Source organism: Protopterus annectens, chromosome 9.part0 (genome assembly GCF_019279795.1).
Source record: "Protopterus annectens isolate FY-2018-M chromosome 9.part0, PAN1.0, whole genome shotgun sequence".
Lineage (NCBI taxonomy): Eukaryota > Metazoa > Chordata > Ceratodontiformes > Protopteridae > Protopterus > Protopterus annectens.
The window spans coordinates 794,371,043-794,392,404 of NC_056743.1; the positions used below are offsets into that span (position 1 = coordinate 794,371,043).

Sequence of the window (21,362 nt, forward strand, 5' to 3'; positions counted from 1 at the left end):
AAAGTGGAGTCATCAGCGTATTGTATGATTTTAGTATTTGGGATGGCAGAGTGGAAGTCATTGATGAATATGTTGAAGAGCATGGGGCCAAGAATGGAACCTTGGGGAACTCCAGTGGGGGTAGGAAGGAAGTTAGAGGTGCCTTTCCTCCATTTTACAGCTTGAGATCTGTTGGAAAGGTAACTTGAGAACCAGGATAGTGTATTGTGTGAGAGGTTAAGGTTAGCTATGTGGCTAAGGAGGTGAGTATGGGAGACAGTGTCAAAGGCCTTTGAGAGATCAAGTAGGACTGTTGATACTATTTTGCCAGAGTCACGGGCACGATTGATTATATCTAGGAATGAAAGTAGAGCAGTTATAGTGCTATGGCCAGGATGGAAGCTATGTTGGGTGTGAGAAAGGAAGTGGTTTTCGGTAAGGAAAAGCATTAGCTGAACATAAACGCATTTTTCCAATATTTTTGAAATTGGGGAGAGGATGGCTACGGGGCGAAAATTTGAGGTATTATTGTTTATACCACTCTTGTGGAGGGGGTGTATAAAGGCAGTACACCACAGCTTGGGGACGTATGATTCCTGTAAGGATCTGTTGATTAGGATGATAATGGGGAGGGCGATTCCATCTGCAGCAATTTGTAAGAATTTAGATGGAATGTTATCTGGGGCATTAGAGCAAGGTTTCAGTTTGCTGAGAAGTTGTTTTATATATGAGGTAGAGACTGGTTTGAGTTGAAAAGTGGGGGGTAGAATGGGTTTGGAGGCTGGGGTAGAGTGACTGAACTGTGAGGATGGGTTAATAGGGAAGGACTTATTTAGTTCAGCTATAGAATTAATAAAGAAGGAGTTGAAAAGAGTAGCAATTTCTGGGTCGGACTTGTTAGTATCTGGACAAGGATTATTTTTGGTGCCTGGGTTGAGAAGTGAATTAATGGACTTCCAAAATTGTTTGGGTTTTTAGAATGGTTGGTTTGGAGAGTCATATAGTAGGATTGTTTGTCTTTGGATATATGTCTTTTAGTAAGGTTGCGGAGTTGCTTATATTGAATCAGGGTCTCTGGTTGTTTATTATGCTGAGATAATTTCCAGCATTTGTCTCTCTGTTGCATAAGTTTTTTGGTTTCCCTAGTTAACCATGGTGCGGATTTAGATTTGATTCTTATAGTTCGAGGTGGTGCTTGGGAATTAAGTATATTTAGAAAAGTAGAGTTAAAGGCTTTGACGGCGCTGTCAAGTGTTAAAGCCTTTAGATTATTCCAGTTAGTTTGTTTGAGGGTATTAGAGAAAGTTAGCGGATTAAAGTTAGTTAGGTTGTGTGCATGTAGGTATTGGTGCTGGAGGGGGGGAGAGTCAAGAGAGTAGAACAGCTCAGGGTGAACAATCAGTGGATTGCAGATTGCTCAGGTAAGAGAAAGTGCAGGTGAGTAGAGAATAATAAAGTGAAGTAGTAAAGTTCGGAGGAGGAAAGTAGTGATTACAGAAGAGCAACAGTATGTGAAAGAAAGGAAGGAGGCAAGGTATGGGCAGCAGAATGTATTAGAAGAAATATATAAAATAGCAGGAGCAGGGTATAAGCAGCAAGACGTGGGAGATGTAAATTGTGGGATAGCAGAATAGGATAATGGAGAGGACTGGATGAGGGGCCACCTAGTGGGCAGGGAATGTCAATACAGTAGATGTAAGTGTCTGTGAAGGGCTGGTCAAGGACTAGATCCTATCTATTGAGTTAGCTAAGAAGGCACAAAAGAGGGAGTAAGGGTTTGAAATCTAACTACTGAGTGCAGTGGAGGGTATGGCTGCTGGTAGTCCTGGCTAAAAGCTAACAATATAAGCTACTAGACGTAATACTCTTAAATGTCAGCTTTTCTGCCAGTATTAGGAGAACACATACTTTCTTTCTTCCTTTCCTGGAAGAGCACAGAGATGAGACCGCAGTTAAAATGGAAGGGTCCTGAGATTCCAGATATTCAAATTCTTAGCCTCTAGTGGAAGGAAGGCAAGCTGGAGAGCGGGGAATAATGAGGGAGCAAGACTAGAAGTAATGGAGAGAAAAGAGACAATTGACCTTAGTAGGTAGTACAGACATTATAACTAAGCAAAATTTAAAATACTGCATTAAAGAGTTCATTCAATGTTGCTGGATGAAGTTCAGGAGAAGGTACAATCAGAGCAGCAAAAGTACAGTCATTCTAAATAGCAAGACGCCAAAGAAACACTCTATACAAATATGTATTGCTTTGCTACATATAAAATTCAGAACACCATATAGGAACTCACAAGGTAAAACAGACTCTAGTATCATGTGTTTTAGGGTATATAACAGTGATTATATAACATTCATAATGCACACTACACACAGACATTACAGATGCCCTGATACTTAGTACTCGTGATATATTCGATTCTGTCAAGAGATAAATATTGGCTGTACTCTACATACAGTATGAAAGAATAATCTAACATAGGCTTTCTAGCGAGGTAGGGATTTCTTCTAGTGAATAAATGATTAAATTAGGTTATATCAGCTTGAGAGGCATCTTATTGAGTTGTAACAGTCATAATCAGCGTAGACGCTAGTATTAACTGAAGCCGTTACTAAGTATAAATCTTTCCAGGTCCCTTTGTTAGTTATATTACAGCATCAGATTAAGCCAGAAGAATTGCATATAATAAAGAGGGAGGTCATCCACACATACCACAGTGGCTGTTTTTCTAGGGTTCCGATCAAAGAGTGGCCGCAAATGTTGCAAAATACATATTTTATTGGTGTTACTAACCTTCAGGAGCTAATGATAGTAACGTCTCAACGCTTACACACTCGGTGGAACATGTCAGTTCCTATTAGATAAGTGTAGGATTACATAAAAGTTAATAACTACACAGTGTAGGTGCTAGATAATTACAGAATCGCTCTAGTCCGCGCATGTAATCCAAGGTAAATAAAGAGAAAAGGAAGTTCTCTTGTATCAGAGCAAAGGGTAGAGTAGAGTGGTAAAGGTAGGACCATCCAAGGTGGTAAGGCTAGAAGGATACAGCAGTACTAGATCCTGTGCAGTGGTCTTCGATTGACGAAGTCAAAAGCCAATTAACCTCAGGATACTGTTACCAGTTACATCTGGTAGCCCATGAACGCTCTGTTAGATGTTTAGAGCAGTTGCAAGTGGGCAATCAATGAGCAGCACAAGCCCTCCTAAAATAATGCTCAGGTTGTAGGTAGGTAGGTAGAACAGTCGCAAATGGGCAATCGAGTGTATAGCACAAGTCCTCACTAAAAAAACGGACAGATTTTTTACAATGTACTTCATTGCTGTCAGTGATTGAGGATTATCTGTTGTAGTGAACACATCTGTAATGGCTGACTCTGTGAATGCCTTTGCGCCATCTCAATTTATAACAGATGATGTTCCAAACTGCAATAAGAGTTCATCTGTTGTCTGTAAAGATTTAGGTGTCTGGTCACCAAATGATTAATTTGTGTGTTACATAGTATGACTAGTCACCTGGGGGTGTGAACTTTGGCTCTAGATGATTGTCACTGTTGAGGTGACACCCCAATCCCATGTGTAAAAATGGGTAAAAGGGTTTGTGAAAGGAAGGATAAGCAAGCAGTACAGTCCTTGGATCCTCTCCTGTGCCCACAAATAAAATTGCCTAAATCTAAAAATCTGATGGTCGCTAGAGGTATAGATTCTCAAGTCACATACACTGGTACTAAACAGATTAAAGTATTACAAAAGCACACAAACGTGAATTACTGGATAACTTACTAATTTTATCTTGGCCTCAAGAACATGGAGGAAATATTCACTGTTGCCATGGGTCTGTACTATCTACACCTAGGTATAGGCTTCATATCAAATAACCATCCTCCTAAGAAGAGTCTTTCACCTTGCTCCTTGGAACCATCTTGGCAGGCTAGTAATATTCTCAAACACTGTGGCTATCTTTCCTGGGTCATCTACTACCAATCCAGATTTCCTGAATGTTGATCTTCCAGTTACTGTTCAATTCTTGATTATAATCCAAATTATAATTAACACAAACAGTAGTGTAAAACAGAACAGTTTTGGTCAATTGGATATAAATGCCAGTAGCTTATCACCCTCTAGCAATTAATATATCAATTAATAAATAAGAAGTTTTTAACTGAATAAATAAAAATACTTAATGTGTTAAGTGGCACAGTTAAAAATTAAATTTGGAGAGAATTATAAACTTGTACAGAGGAAATGGGAAATAATCATTTGAATAAACAGATTGAGAACAAATCTTTCTACTGCTAACCCTTCTTGATATCTCCTCACTAAAATAATTGCTGAGCCCTAAGCTGGCTGAATTTCCAGAAGATCTGTTTGGCAGAGACATAGATGCAGAAGACAAAAAGTTTCCCCTGACTGACTTCTTCCAGCTATTTGGCTTATGCCTTCCTCATTAACAAAAAAAAAAAAAAAAGAAAGAAAGAAACACGAATGCAGTAAAGCAGGGTTTCAGATTTACTTGCTGATTAGTTTGTTTTCCTGCTCTTTGTAGGCTGCCTCTTCACAGAAGTTTCTAATTTTGCTTTTTTTCAGCTTCCTGGTATTGGAATAGTTGCAAATCTTGAAATTGGAGGGTGGCTCAATTACATATTCTATTTCACATGAATGTTTTACATGTCATAGTGCATGCATAATTGTTGCAGATTCCAGGAAAAGACAGCTACATATTTCATTTACTTTTGTATACATTGCATGGGAAAAGATCGAGTTCTAACATGTTTTCATGCCACTGGAAAACACTGCAGATTGAGCAACATATTTTTAGTTTGCCAACTACCAATTTTATAAGGATTTAGTACAGCACACAGCTCTGTTACAATATGACTCAGAAAACAGTAGCAGATTTATTCTGAGACATCACATCTTCTCTCCCATCTAGATTTCAAGGGGTCTATGTTTGAATACTGAAGAATAAAAAACCCGAACGGCGAAATATCGAAAGGAAGACGGCAAAACTGACAATTACTGAACATCACCGAAAATTCATCGAATGGCCATAGTTGGCCAACAACCAAGAAGTAACTTAAGGTAAGTGAAGGGAAACCTTTTAAATATGGCCTACTCCCCACTGTAGTGCGATCTTGGAGTTGGTATATTAGGGGGTGTTGTGTTTGTAATGTTGGCTGACTATGGCCATTCAATGAATTTATTTTCGATGATGTCTTTCTTCAGTAATTGTCAGTTTCCACTATCTTCTGTTCTATATTTAGCTGTTTGGGTTTTTTAATTTTTGGTTACTGAACATAGACCCAGTTTCAAGCATGTTTTCTAGAAATACTCTCAGAAAACAATACTTGAGATGTGAGTACACTCTAATGGTACATTATCATTTTTGGTATGTTATCCTGTTTCCTCTTTTGACAGTCTGTCTCCATTAGAAAAAAATCAGTACTGCTCCTGTGCTGAAAAGTCATGTTATAGGATTCCAGTGTTAAATTCCATCTAAGAAGTTTTCCATTTTGCCTCGACACCCTAAGTAACCACTTTAAAGGGTTATGGTCTGTGTGCACAGTGAACTTTCTGCAATATAAGTATGGTGGAAGCCTTTATAGAGCCCAGACTATGTCTAGACCCTCCCTTTCTACATTGGATTGGATTCCTCTGTGGGCTGAAGTTTATGGCTTGGATACATTAAGGAAACCTCAGTGTTTGAAGCATCTACTATACAATAAATTATTGATTGTAGTCAGGATTGGCTATCAGAAAGGATGCATGCAAGGCACTTTTAAACATTCAGAATGCTTACATATAGACTGGAGTCTAGATAGTCTTATCTGGTAAGGTCTGTAACAGAAGTGGTTATCATATAATAGTGAGGGCAATCTTCCTATAGTACCCCATCGTCCATAGGAATGTTGCTTCTTACAGCAGGGAAAGGCAATTTCTGAATGGCTTCAACCTTGGTGGCTCTGGCTGACTGAATTTCACACCATCCACTCCATAATACAGACAAGATAATTCTGACATTCCCAGCTGACACTTGTTGGCCTTAATATTTAACCCTGCTCTTTTCAGAAAATACCCAACACCTACCTAAAATGTTGAACATGTTCTTGCCAGGATCAGCTGTAGATTGATGAATCATTCTCTCAGATGCCACCTCTTACAGGATACAAACTACAAACATCTGAATAGTTGCTGGTGCATTCCTTGTTCCAAAGCACATCTTGAACTCATATAACCAAAAGTTTTTTTTAGTATGAACACCTCTGGTGAGACCCTGGGACTGTTGAACTCTTGGATTAGCAAAGATCCAACATCTCCTGCAGTTCCTCTTTCAGCATCTACATAACTTGCTCAGTCACCTTGTTAGGGGTTTGTTTGAATGTCTGCTGGGACCTTGTGTCTACATAGTGGTCCACCATGTGGTTAGTATACATGCACACAAACTTTCATAGCACTGCCTGGATCTGTAGAATTTAGGTAAGAGATAGCTGCTGTGGAAGTACTACTATATCTAATGAAGTATCAGACTGAGCCTCACTGAGAAGTTCTGCCACAACATCCACTCTGATTCCTCCTGGATCCCAAAGCAGACACTGAGTACCAGTGTCTATCATGGGTGGTTTCATCATGTCAACATGGTAGAGTTTGTGCTTCTCTCTCTGGCCTAGATCTACCACTTTGTTAATATCACGTTCCTTTCTTACAGCAGTGAAGTGGTACTCTCATAATGACATCACTTCCCTTTCTTACAACAGTGAAGTGGTACTCTCATACTGCCGTCACTTCCCTTTCTTACAGTACTGAAGTGATACTCCCATACCACCTGCTGCTTATTATGTCTAACAAGCACCATCACTTTCTGCCAAACAGAGTACTCTCAGTCCCTGCCATGTCCCTTGTCCAGTCATAGTAGACCTTTTGCTGCTGGTATGCTTGTACTCTTGTGCCATTCCCATGAGATCCCTTAGCCTGGTCCTGAACTTAAGGGCTTATTTCACAACAGATAGGGTCTTTATCTAAAGGCTTCACTAGCAGAGCAGATGCTGAAATAGGGAATAAGTGGAGTTTTGAAACTCCTCTTCATTCTTAAATCAGGAAAGTAACTGACTTCATTTGCATGTATAGTCACCTAGTGAATTATACAACTTAAGTGGTTTTATTTAATGTTTGATTCTTTTCATACTGTTTGACTAGAAAGCTGATTGCTGCATATATATTGGTCACCTGGCTGTTTGACTAGAAAGCTGATTGCTGCATATATATTGGTCACCTGGCTGTTTGACTAGAAAGCTGATTGCTGTATATATATTGGTCACCTGGCTGTTTGACTAGAAAGCTGATTGCTGCATATATATTGGTCACCTGGCTGTTATTGTATTACGAGCATTACTCTCCCAAGTTAAGATGACTTACTACTTTTTACCACTGCTTTTCCATTTTACACACCATTTGCTGGTTCAGCTAGTTTTTGGTTAGGGTGGCAGTTTCTGGGGAAACAGTAGTGGTCATTCTGTGGCCTGGGTTGATTAGCTGCTTTGTTTTTGAAGTAGACATTATTGTTAAGCCATTGGTATTTTTATTTGTTCTTTCACTTTCCCTATTCAGTTTAACTGCACTTGATACCCTCACTCTTTGCCTCTATATAAAGGGTGCTAGGGACACAGATGCTGATATATAAAGGGTGCTAGGGACACAGATGCTGATATATAAAGGGTGCTAGGGACACAGATGCAGATAGAGAATAACTGCTGTTTTGAAACTACTTTTCATCCTTAAATCAGGAAAGTAACTCATTTCATTTGTACTTCTTCATCTGGTGGAGTGTTTAATTTTTTTGACTGTTGTGTGTACAGTAGAGAGACGATTATCCGAATGTCGATTATCTGAACTGTCAATTATTCGAACCAGCCTTCCAAGATTTTCGGGTAGAAAAAATCACAATGTCTGAATATGTAAACATTATACATATTTGCTTAAGCATGTTTTTTGAGCTTGTAGCCGGCTCATGTGTGAAAATATTCTTTATTGTCCACTGGAATCACTGAATGATTGAAAATTGTATTCCTGCGTGCAGAAAAAATAAGATTTTAGAAGTTTTTTTTATCTTGTTCAGTTATGTTTTATTATGCAAACATGTTGATTATCTGAACTGCCCTAGGTCACTATTACTTTGGATAATCAACTCTCTACTGTGTGTGTGTGTGTGTGTGTGTGTGTGTGTGTGTGTGTGTGTGTGTGTGTGTGTGTGTGTGTGTATATAAATCACTTGACAGTCTGTTACTGTGCTGTATGTACTGCATCCGTGTTAAGTTGACTGATTTGTTTTTTTTTTTTAATCTCTGCTTTCCCCTTTTTACACAACATACAGATGTTTTTTTGCTCAGGTTGAAAGTTTATGAGGGACCATTAGTGGTGATTCTGTGGTATAGGATGATTGGCTGTTGTTTCTGAGAAGTAGACGTTATTGGCTAAAGCAGTTTCTCTTCTAGTTATCATAGTTCCCCAGTTGAGTGAGATATGCAAGCATAGCACTGAGCATCTGCACGGCAGTACACCTCCAAATTATCCTCGTAAATAAGTAATGAATTATTAAACATGGTACTCTTTTAATGTTAATTTCAACTTACTTCATTTTATTTTATCTTAGACTGATTATAAACTAAAGCATGGAACCATATTTACAACCTTAAACTTCGTATTTTTCTCCAAGCAGCATATTATTACAGTTATATATTTGACTATATTTTCTTCCACCTTAAGGATATTCGTGCCAACATTATTTCTGATTAATTGTATGTTAAAACCAAATGCATTATTCTGATTAAGTTTATGCTAAAACTGTATCCATTACTTTAACCTCCCTTAATTTACTCAGCTTGATTTTAATAATACTAATACTATACCAAACTCCTCTTGTACCTTTGGTCTGAAATGTAAAGTCAGCTCACCAGTCATCCTTCAATTACCAGTTTCCTTGCACTCAGTACAGTTAGGCAGTGTAAAATTGCCAGACGCTCACAATGAGCTATTGCTTAGCTCAACAGTACTGGTGAGAAATGGAAGTACTTAACCCAACTGAAGGCCTTACTCTCTAACACATCCTGTGACCAACGCATACTACCACGACACACCACACAGTCGTACAGAAAATTATTGTATGCCAAAGCTGTGAAAGAATCCTTATCCAAGCCTCCAAGACCCATTAGGCTGGGCCCCAGTGTAAACCAAACACTGACACATTTTGGCATAAATACAGTTGGGCAGCAAGGAGGGAGATGGCTCCAAACACAGTACTTCTATGCCTTCTACATATTCATATAAAAATATACTAGTGAGTGGTGACTTCATAATCAGACACTTCGATTCTGCTCTCCTAAATCTGGGTAAAGAACCCACTAGAGGACATATTCTCAATCTGGTCCTTACCAGCTTGGTATCTCTATGTACTAGCCTTTTAGTATTAACTTCACCTGTCAAGTCTAATCACAAACTGGTAACCGTCACCCTCAAAATCTCTAAACCCCCCTGAGACAAATATCACAAAATTCAAGAATTTCAAATGTGCAAATTTTTTACAATTATATGTCTCTAAATTCAAGTATAGCTGTATTACCCAGGAAATAGACACAGCAGATAGATATGCAAACAAAGTATGTGCTCTCCTGGATAACTATATTAATCTGGCTGCCCCAATTACATCTAAACAAAATGGGAAGTTCAAAATCAAATCAGATTGGTGGTCCACACTCATAAATAAACTTTACAATAAAAAAAATCGATAAACCAGTCTAAGGGCCCACATATCAAGGATAACATCAAGAAGTTTTCTAAGAATTTAAAAAAAAACATCCTTAAAACTGAGGCATTCCATGAACTTAAACTAGTATTGGAAGCTAAAGGTGTTCTTTTATGTCAGGAAAATAAAGAATAATATTCAACATTGTTGATAACGTATTCAGAATGGCACAACCTGCTCAGATGCAATGGATATTGTCAACATACTAGCACATAAAATTAGTGCTAATTTCACACCTAAGGCAACTACAAATCCCACATATTCCTGAGGACTTCAATCTCCAGTCATTGCTAAAGAACATCTGGTAAAAGTACTTTCTTACCTCCTCCATGTAACCTGATAATATGCCCAGCTGCTCGATAAACATTACTAAAAATGCACCAGTGGAGCCACTCCATAGTCTCTTCAACCTGAATCTTAGCAATAGGCTTTGGCCCCGATGTATGATGAGCAGCTATTGTGATGCCACTTCACAAGGGTGAACCCCAGAAACTTCAGACCCATCAATCTGAAGACCCATGTATGGAAATCCATGGAACACAGCATAACAGACTTGATGAACTAGGATATCAAAATGTTTTGAGACTTCATCCCCATGTGTTTGGCTTTGTAAAGGATAGATCCTGCCTAACGAATCTGGTTAACTTCTTCAAGAAGGTAGCTCAAGCCACGGAGAGTAGACTTCCTGGCCTTATAGTATACCTAGATCTCTCCAAGGGATTTGATACCATGCCTCATGATAGCATAGCAAACAAGGCAAATAAGTTACAAATTAACTCCTATATAATTAGATGCATAGACAACTGGCTGAGGGATGTCAGCATGTGCTTACATTAATAAATAGTTGGTGTACAAAAAACATGGTCTCAAACTAAATTCTACAAAGGGCACTATTGCTGCATTTGGTAAGAACTCTTTCACTCCAGTTTATAGTACAGACAACACCTTACTTCAAAATGAGAATGTAGTGAGAGACTTTGGAACAGGGAGGACAACTACATCACCCTTGAACATCATGTTGCAACAATAGTTAAGAAGTCCTTTCCTACAGTGCAGCTAATCACATAAGCAATATGCTCAAGATCTAAAGAGGTTCTTACTCTGTCATATTTTGATTAGGCCTATCATAGAATACAATGCCCCATTTGGAATGTGCCTTGCTAGTCACATTGAATGAATGGAAGGACCGCAGAGGTTCCCAACTAAAGAGATCATAGGCTTAACACTTGTTTGCCACCAAGAGAGACTGGACACCCTGTCTCAGTGTTCAGTGTTTCTACAAACTCCTTGGAGGTTATCTGAGTCTTGATTATCAAGCAATCAGGGATCCAATCATCCAAGATTTATTACTTCCACAAATTGAACAGTCCTGCAAGACAACAGGGCCAGAGATCTAAATATATTGCAACAAATAAACAACTCATGGTGGTGTGATAGGCCAACCCACTTAGTTTCCTAACCTTGAATTATCTTCTGCTTCTCCTCTCTCCCTTTCCTTTACAAAAAAAAAAAAGACTTTGCTAGAATCTCCATGTGTTCTGCTTAACTGTAAGAAAAAAATGTATGCTTGTTTCCTGCCTTTCCTGTAACTAGTCTAGTCCAGCTACAGATTTGATATATCCAGGACTGTTTGTAAGCTTCTGAGACCCCCACGCCTGTCTGTGTTGGAGGGAAGCCTGCTAGCTTATCAGTGGGACTGGTAAGCACTAGGTAACATATCTACCACATAAGGAGGGGTTTCTGGCCCAGGAAATGTAGATATTTGCCGTTTGGGCAGTTTTTCCATCTCTCTCAACTTCCTGATTTAAAAGCCCGCATTTGCACTTGTTTCCCCCTTCCTGTAACTAGTCTAGTCCAGATACAGATTTGCTGTATTTAGGACTGTTTGTAAGCTCCTGAGGCCCCCAAGCCTTTCTGTGTTGGAAGGAAGCTTTCTAGCTTATCAGTGGGAGTGGTAAGCACTAGGTAGCCTATCTACCACATAAGGAGTGGCTCTGGCCCAGAAATTGTAGTTATTGGCCGTTTGGGCAATTTTTCCATCTCTCTCAACTTTCTGATTTAAAAGCCCACATTTGCACTTGTTTCTTTCTTGCAACTAGTCTAGTTCAGATACAGATTCTTAGTTTTAGCACTTGAATTTGCTTATTCATGCTCGGCACTTGTTCAGAACTTGTTGTAAGAACTAAATAAGCTACAAATTACTACGGCACTCAACCTTCCTCATTACCTAAAGGAAAACAGTTTTTATACTTACTTTCCTCACTTGCTTAGAGAAACACAGCTCTTGTACTCACTTTCCTCACTTGTCTAGAGGAAAGCAGTTTTTTTATTCAGGCATGTCCAAGTGTCAGCTCCCAGTGTTATCTCCTGTCTATCTGATGAAACTGGGTATCTTGGGGCAATGTAGCAATTGCCTCATGTACACAGACAACCCTCTCCTCCTACTACCCAACACTACAACCTGTGAGAAATGCACTTATCTCGCCAAACCAGAGGTACAGCTCTCTCCAACCAAGACTGAACTTGACAGTCAAGAGGAGAAGGTAAACACTTGCACCACACCACACTCATCACACAGTCCCACTAAACCTACACCACCAAAATCCACACATAGAAACACAAAAACATTCACGGAGGCTCTCAATAATAATCTGCTCAAGCAACAGAGACCTCCAAAGCAGAAACGCAAGCAACCTCCACCCCCCAACACAACCCAAATGACACATAGCCCACAGACTCCGTGTGCCATTTAACCACAGCCCATAAGGAAAACAATGTACCCAACACACTATTCATGGGTGACTCTATAGTCAGGCACACTTGATGTCCCACTCACCAGGCTAAACAAGGAGAAGGTTATTGTCAGCTGCCTGTTGGGTGCCAGGATCCACCACATAACCCATGCACTCAGGTCACTCCACAACAAGTACAAATATGACTCTGTCATTGTCCTTGATGGTGTGAATGACCTGAGACATACCTCCCTGGACTACATGAAAAGAGACATGGAAGAGCTCTCTGATCTTGTAACCCAGGCAGGTATAACCCTAGCCCTGAGTAGCATCCTGCCATCACCCAGAATGATACCGCAGTACAAGGACAAAATAATTGACTTTAACAATTGGCTAAGCTTCTGGTGTCATTCTAAGGGGATTGAGTATCTGTCTGCCTGGGACAACATGGTCGACAGACCATGATGCTTTGCCAAAGATGGCCTGCACCTGTCACCCCTGGGATTCCGGATACTGGCTAGGGCGCTTGCCGCTCCTGTAGTGCCTTTTTGAGGCAAGGTTCAAATGACAATTTCACCACCGTAACAGGAACAGGCAAGCAAAAACCGAGGGTAATGCTACTCAATGCTAGAAGTCTAAATCTCAAAATGCCCTCCCTCGAAGCACTCCTTAAAATGGAAAACATTGATATCTGTGCAGTGACTGAGACCTGGTTCAAGGGTCCAAAGAGCACCCCTGCATTACCAGGCTATACCTCATACCACACTTTTCGGCCACCTAACCTGGACCGGAATACCAAAGGTGGAGGTGTGTCCATATTCATTAAGGATCTCCACATCTCCAGGCTAGTTGCTCAGCATAATGCATCAAAGGTTATCCAAGTGCAACTAACTCTGAACAAAACTGCAATCCAAATTGTAGCTTGCTACAGATCCCTCACCATGCCCCAGGATTCCCACTCCTCTTTTCTTGATATACTGGAAAATATTAGGGTTCAACCAAACACCCTAATAATGGGCAATGTCAACTAGCCCACCATTAACTGGGAAAACTACTCATGTACCAATTCCTTTGCTTAACACTTTCTGGAATCCATAAATTCCAATCCCCTGGATCAACTTATCCACAGCCCACCAGGGGCAACAATATCCTAGACCTAGTCATTACCAACATGAGTGACCGGTGTTCCACACCTGACATCAACTCCTCGTTGGTCAGATCGGTTCAGTTCTAACTTTACTCCCCCCCCACCCCCTAAAGGGCCCATATATATATATATATATATATACAGGAAGAGTGCAGAGTTCCTATAATCACAACTACACAGGTAAAAGCTGCACTCTGTAAAGCCAAAAACACAGCATCCATGGGACCGGACAACATCCCAGGCTGTATTTTACACAAACTGGCTCCCCACCTAAGCACCATCAATCATAGCCTCACATCAGGCTTTGTGCCCACTGAATGGCACACAGCAACAGTTAACCCACTCCACAAAGGGGGAGCCACCACTGATCCTGGGAGCTATCGCCCTATTAGCCTGATGAGCCTGGTCTGTAAGGCCATGGAACGTATCATCATGGAACTCATAAACAAAAACATTGGTAACCTCCAAACTCTGGAACCCACCCAGTTCGGGTTTGTGAAAGGCAGATCATGCCTCCTGAACCTGATCGACTTCTTTGAGGCAGTCACCAAACCATAGACGAGGGTAAGGTGGTTCACACAGCCTATCTTGACCTTGCCAAGGCTTTCGACACAATCCTCCATTCTGGAATTATAGCTAAACTCACTAAACTAGGTATAAATACCTACATCACAAGATGGGTTGACAACTGACAGAACCCACACTGTAAAAGTTGCAGACTCCAAATCTGACTTCAAACCAATGACAAGTGGAGTACCACAGGGTTCAGTCCTGGGACCTTTCCTGTTTGGTATCTACTTCTCTGAAGTACAGGCTAACACAGAAGGACTTTGGCTAATGAAGTTCACAGATGACTGCAAACTAGGAGCCATAGTCGAGTTCCCAAATAATGTGGACATCCTACAGAAGGGCCTCACTGAGACAGATATCTGGTGTCAGAGCTATGGCCTCAAGCTCAATGCCAAAAAGTGCATTGTCATCCCCTTTGGTAAAAACTCTGTACCCATGAACTACCACATAGGCGGCAGTCTACTTAATGCCGAATATGTGATGAGACCTTGGGACCCAGGTGGACAGTAATCTCTCCTTTGATAATCAAATCACCACAGTAGTCACAAAATCCTTCTACATGGCACACCTCATCACAAAAGCGTTCTCATCAAGGAGAAAAAGGTCATTGTTCCCCTCTACTCGACACTCATTAGAGCCATTATAGAGTATAACGCCCCTTTTGGAATGTACCTCACAGGACATCTGCAGCAGCTGGAAAGGCCACAGAAGTACCTCACAAAGAGGATTACTGGCCTCAAACAGATGCCCTACACTGACTGTCTCAAAAAACTCCAACTTTTCTCCATAGCATATCGCCTACTCTGAGGTGATCTCTGCCCAACATATAATGCTATGTCAAACCCAGAGCTGTTGGACATGCTACACCTAGAGAAATCCCAATCCCTCCAAGCTGCATGTTCTAGGGACCAAAACCTTGTCACCACAATAAACAGGACATGCTGGAAGGATAGATTCCTGTCCCAGAGACTTCCCATACTCTGGAACAAGCTACCCATCTATGTCAAGCCAAGTTCCTCATTAGCACTCTTCAAGAAAAATCTTGCTGAGTGAATGAGAAATAGGAAATACACCCCAGGGATCACTTCTGTAGCTCTGCTCGACAGGACCACAAGAAAATAACTTTATTGGGTGGCGTAAGCCAGGGAACCTTGTTGGCTAGGCTTACTTAAGCTCTTGGGCCGATAGCCTAGTACCTACCTATGAATCTATGAAGCATCTACGCTTTCTCTGAAATGAACTTCCTCTACTAATTAAACATTATGATAGGCTCATTTCTGAAGGAAGATTGCTTAACAGCTGGGTGAGTATTTGTAAATTCACCCCTGGCAGGACTGGCCTGTCATTACCTTGAAAGAAGAGGCAAGACCTAAATGGATAGATACTGGCAAAGGGCAAATGGCTACTTGGTCCAGATGCCTTGCATTCTCCTATGATTCTTGTGTAAGTGACCATCACCCTCCTAATCATCACAAATTATATCCATGGCACACTCACCATCTGACCATACAGCAAGTCAAAAGGTGAAAAGCCTGTTGATTCCTGGGGCATGTCTGTATATGCAAGCACATGTCCTATTTCTTCTTCAACTGGTGTGCAAATATTCTCAACATGGTCTTTACTGATGAATTAAACCTCTCAACCAAACCATTGTTCTGTTAGTGGTACGGTTTAGCTATTAAATGCTTCACCCCTTGATGCTTCCAAAAACAGCTAACATGTCTGACATGAAATTGATACCTCTGTCAATATTTCATTTTGGAAACCTAGCCTGTTGAAGATTTCTAACAAAGTATTTTCCAATTTCTCTAGCTTAACAGAAGTCAGAACCACCACTTCAGAGTATCTAGTAGCATAGTCGACCATCATCACGGTGTCTCTTTACTTGTAGAACTTGAGATATTTAGAGGCCTCACAATGTCCACAGCTACTCTGAAATGGTTCCTCAATAATAGGTAAAGGCAACAAAGCAGCTTTAGCTCTCTCTTCTGTCTTGCCTGGCACTGCTTCCATGTCTTGCAGTACTCTGTCACATATTTTGCAATATCTGGTGAGCAGAAATGTTGCATAAGCCTTCTTTTCATATGCATTATGCCACTTTGCCTGAAAATATGAATATTATGGACTGTGGCCAGACGTGAACATCTGTGTGGCCTTGGTAATACTGTCTGCTGTATCACTTCTCCCTTTAGCCCACCTTCAGAGGTCCATTCTCTGTACACTAACCCATTTTTCCAGTATATGGACACCTCTGCCCCTGAAGATCAGCAGCCTCCTTGGCTATTTCCCTCAAACTGTATAAAGTTGAACTATGAGAGCTGAGTCTGTCTATTTCTTTGTGACCCTTCCCAGCTTCCCCTCCAAAATAAGTATGGTATCTTCTGATAGTGGTGCCTTAAATTCAGGCTTGCACTGCAACCTAATTCACCCCTTTTCAAGGGAAGCCCAGTACCTTTTAATAGTTGTGACTCAGATTCAGGTTTGCTGTTTATTTAGCAGTCCTCCCTTGAAGTAGACACATCACCATCTTTGGCTGGGCCCCCCTTCCCCTGCTACCTTTCACATGGCTTGCCTCTACTCCTGGTGGCATGTAACCTCATGTACACATAATTTCCTATTAAAACATCTGCTGGGATAATATTGAACACTGCCATCTGCTTGTTCCCATGCAACCTTCTCAGTTCACGTAAACTCTGGCCAGTGGTACCTGAAAAGGTGTCCTTTCTAGGTTATAACTAGACTGAACTGCCCAGGCAACTATTGCTTTTTTTAACTACTGTGTGCATATAAATAGCTTTGCTGAATGCTGTGGCCTCTTGACCATTGGCAGATTTGCCTTTTATGATTTAAAAAGGGAGTTTTTTTGACATATTTATGCATTCTGGGCACCCTCAGAAAAAGAACCAAAGTTGGGACATGTTACTTTAGAATGTTGCACAGATTTCAATATTTTTGATCCTAGGACTTCCAAATGACTGCACATTGGTCGATTAGAGCTCTCCGGTTATGAAAACTGCAGTTAGCTTTTACTGGCTTTTTCGGCTTCTTCCTATCAGTTTGGGTAAAATTTAATTATTGGCTAATGACAACACTACTTGTATGCCAGAAAGATGCATATTGGAGAAAGTAGCACAAATTCAACCAGAAAAGGTGAAGAAAAGCTATGTCTGTAAATAATCTTATAGCTGTTTAGCAAAAAGCAGCTCTGTTTTCATTTTTGGTACAGGGGATGTCCTCCAGTAATTTAGAGGAAAAATAAAGCAAATGCACTCTGAGGTGTTTAAAATAAGTGAGATACCGAAGGAATATATTTAAAGTCAAATAACAAAATAATAGAAGAAGCTTTGACTAGCTATTCAGGTGAACTGATAAAACTACAAAACACAGAAGCTGCAATGAACAAATGGCATGCTGAGCATGATGCTTCTCAAGAACTGCTTCAAAAAATAGTAGAGGTTTAAGAATGTAAGCATGCAGTGAAAGCCCAAGATTTTCTGCTGTAGCAGAAGAACTGGGAGGAACAGGTTGCATTAATTTTATGAAAGTATAGATAAGGAAATGGACTGGTGTTTCACAGCAGAATTTAATTGAGAGGATTTATCATATGTATGCCCCAAATCTGGCCATAAGAATACATCCAAAACTTATAATAATAAAGGTGCAAGCAGAAAGAGTTGCTCCTGACAAAATTGTGTTTTCATTGAAGCAAAATCATGAAAATGTGACATAGGTTCAAATAGAGATGAGAAGAAATGACTACCTAAGAGATCAGCCTGCCAAATATTGATGCGTGCATGTAAGCTAAAAGATGGAAATAATATATTCAAAAGCTCACTTTTTGTTGGACAAACTTTTGTATTTTCTCCTTAGCATGTTCTGCATCAAAAAATGACTTTCACCCTCCAGTAAAAAAAATATTCTGAAGGTAGCTGGATACAGCAGCTTGAAGTGCAAACCTGCTTCTCAACATTCCCTGATTGCTGGAATCAATTTACTCCTCTACTGCCTGGTGTACAGTGAGTAATCATTTTCTACAAATACTCTACTGCCTCCAACTTTTAGTACTTTGTCCTTCTGCCACAGTTTTGTCAGAATCATCTCTTTCTGTTGGTAGGATTGCATCTTTACTATTAGAGCTCTTGGCTGCTTTCTCATAGCCAGGTTTGGAGCATACACACAATGTGCTATTTCAGCTAACAAGTCCTGCTGTGGTAAACCAGTCCAGCTTTTTATTTTGTGCTTTTATAAAATGAATACAGTCTGTTCTTTCCAGTTTCTCTGGAATTGCAGAATATCTTGGGTATTTTCCTAATTGCTCTGTCCTTTATTTCTACCATTTTTTGAAACATCTCTTCTTGAGCAGTCACAGACTCAGCCAGCCTTTTCTTCATTTCAACCAGTAATTTTTGCAGTTTTGTTAGCTCGTCTGAACATATGTTTAAAGCTTTTTCCATTTTCCAGCCTTTTGGTATTTGCATTAATATACTCCTTCATTGTCTTGTTTATTTTAATCAGCTCCAAGCATGTGACTTATTTTTTCCAAAGATTACAGGAAGTCATGTCTTGCACCAAAGAGGGAGTTTGAACTGCTTTTTTCTGAATAGCTGCAGGATTCTACCCAGTCAGTGTTTTCTCTTAATCCTTTGTGCTTGATTTTCTTTTAGGTTTTCTAATTTTTGATTTGGTGGCATCCAGGCAGTGCACTTACTAGCAAGTAACTGAAATTTACCCCAAGAAGACTAATTCACTGGCTTTCTTTTCTAATTTATTTTTTAACACTGGGAGCACTGAAATTGAGTTGTTACTCAGTGTGCAGCCATCTTGGTAGGACCTTATGAGCATTTTGGAAGAAATGCATTTTCAGTAGGGAGTATTATTTATGTGAGGGGACTGGAACATGATTTTCAGCCTTGAGGATGCACTGGGGGGACCTAGAAAGGAAAATAACAAATGAGGGTAGATTTCTGAAGAGATATATGAGAAAGTTTGGTATGGGAGTTATAAATAATAAAAACTCCACACCAATAGTCCCAGCCAAATGTTTATTCACCAAATGTGGTAAATAAACGTTTGGCTGAGACTTCTGCTGTGGCATTTTTATTATTATTACAGTATGCTGTTTTGTGGTTTATTGTATTTGGTATGGAAGTTATGTATTTGGCAATAGAAAACTAAACAGAACTCGCATATTACTCCCCAAGGTACAATAACTGGGCTGGACTGAATAAAAATTATATTTCAAGGGTACATATGTATTCAATTTAAAGCGTTGAAACACACCCAAAAACTGTTTTAGCTTGTGTACCTAAAAAAACTAAGATAAAGATGCAGGCTAATAAAGTAAAAATGAGACACTGGTACTACCCTATCCATCCAGCAAAAAGAGAGGACTTTAAGGAATGGGAAAATGAAATTATTCAAGATTTATTAGGTAAGATAGATTTTTTTTAGAAGGGGTAAGGAGGATAAAATGGAGTTTCAAAACATGATGGAAAGACGGGAGAAAGAGATATGAGGAAAAAACAATAGGAATTATTTAGATGAGATGACAATGATTTAAGTATTATAGAATAAGGTAAATCTCTCAGAAGATAAAGGGCAACTGGAAAGTGCTGTAGGGAAAAGGGGAATGTTTTCATAATATTTATGAGTTTAAGAGGCTATATTATGTTATCCATCCATAACCCCTTTCCCCATTTTTGCACATGAGATTGACAGTGACAGTCATCTAGAGCCAAGGTTGACACAGTCAAGTGGCTAGTCCTGCCATGGTATATTTATTTTAAATTTATACAGTGTGTAAGGTCTGTAATATAATATTTTATTTCACCAAAAAAAACAGTAAAGGAGTGACCAAGGCAAAAATGAAATGAACAATACTGAAAGTCCGTTAAAACGTTTTATTAAGGTAAGTGCTTTCACATAAATGCTTCTTCAGACCTTTAACCATACTTAACCAATGAAATACATATATAGAGACCCATCAATTCAAACCCACCAATCATGACATAAAAACAATCAGTTAAAACATGGTATAAATCAAAAATGAAACAGGTCTATCGAAAACCTAGAGAATCATCCGTAAAATGTACACATATACATATATATATATATATATATATATATATATATATATATATATATATAAAACAAACCTAAAAATTCATGTATACTATATATATAAAATTCATATATGCTGCATGTAAAAACTGTCCCAAAAGAAGTCTATGGACAAATATATTTTATAAATAAGGAATTTTAAAACCTATTCTTACTTGATCCTCAGCTTCTTCAAAAAGGGTCTAATAGAGGGTCATTCATTCAAACCGTGGCCTCTATCCACCCTTAGTATAATCATCCAGTTGGACTCTCTGTATTCAGTATGATTGCGAATATCCCCAGCTCTAATCGTAGGTGTGATAATGTCTATCACCCTAAAAATAAAATAATGCTCTATACCATGCCTTAATACATGCTTAGATAGAGCATTGTTTTCTGAAGCCTTCCGAATATTGTATACATGTTCCCTGATGCGTTCACGTAGTGATCTATTAGTTTTCCCTACATAGAAGGAATTACATACAACACATTCAGCTAAATATACCACATTCGTGGTCCTACAGTTGGCATTTACCTTAAAATTGAACCTCTTCTTTAGATCAAGATGGTCAAAACCATCAGATATATTAATAAACCTACAAAAATTACAATCACCACAGGGTGATGTCACACCTATCTCTACCCACTCATCACGTGGGTGTCTCCCAGTACATAGCAATCTCTTCAAGTTCATCCTATTCCTATAAAGGAAAGATGGACTAGAGCCAATGATACTCCCAATGTCTGGATCAACCTGTAGAATAGGCCAATGTTCCCTAAAAAGGTCATTCAACAATCTATGATCACGAGTAAAAAACAATGGAACCTTAACTTGTTTATACTGTTCATTAGAGGAATCTCAAGAATCAACTAGATTCTCTACTTGGGGCCATAATATGGGTCTGCTGACCCTTTTCTAAGGCAGCACAGATCAGCCCAATTATTCCTAATGTCATGATGATGATAGCCTCTCTCTAACAGCCGCTGTTCTAGCTGTCCAATTTCTAAGTGAAATCCTTCATATGTTGGGTTTAATCT

The 21,362-nt window shown here is 39.5% G+C and overlaps 1 long non-coding RNA gene across 1 annotated transcript in view; it reads left to right on the top strand.

Moving 5' to 3' along the window:
* LOC122811534 overlaps positions 1-21,362 on the top strand; it is a 338,063-nt gene that overhangs the window by 311,297 nt on the left and 5,404 nt on the right. The window contains exon 2 of the long non-coding RNA XR_006366267.1: positions 4,914-5,062. This is a non-coding gene — a long non-coding RNA (uncharacterized LOC122811534). The remainder of the gene's footprint in view (positions 1-4,913; positions 5,063-21,362) is intronic.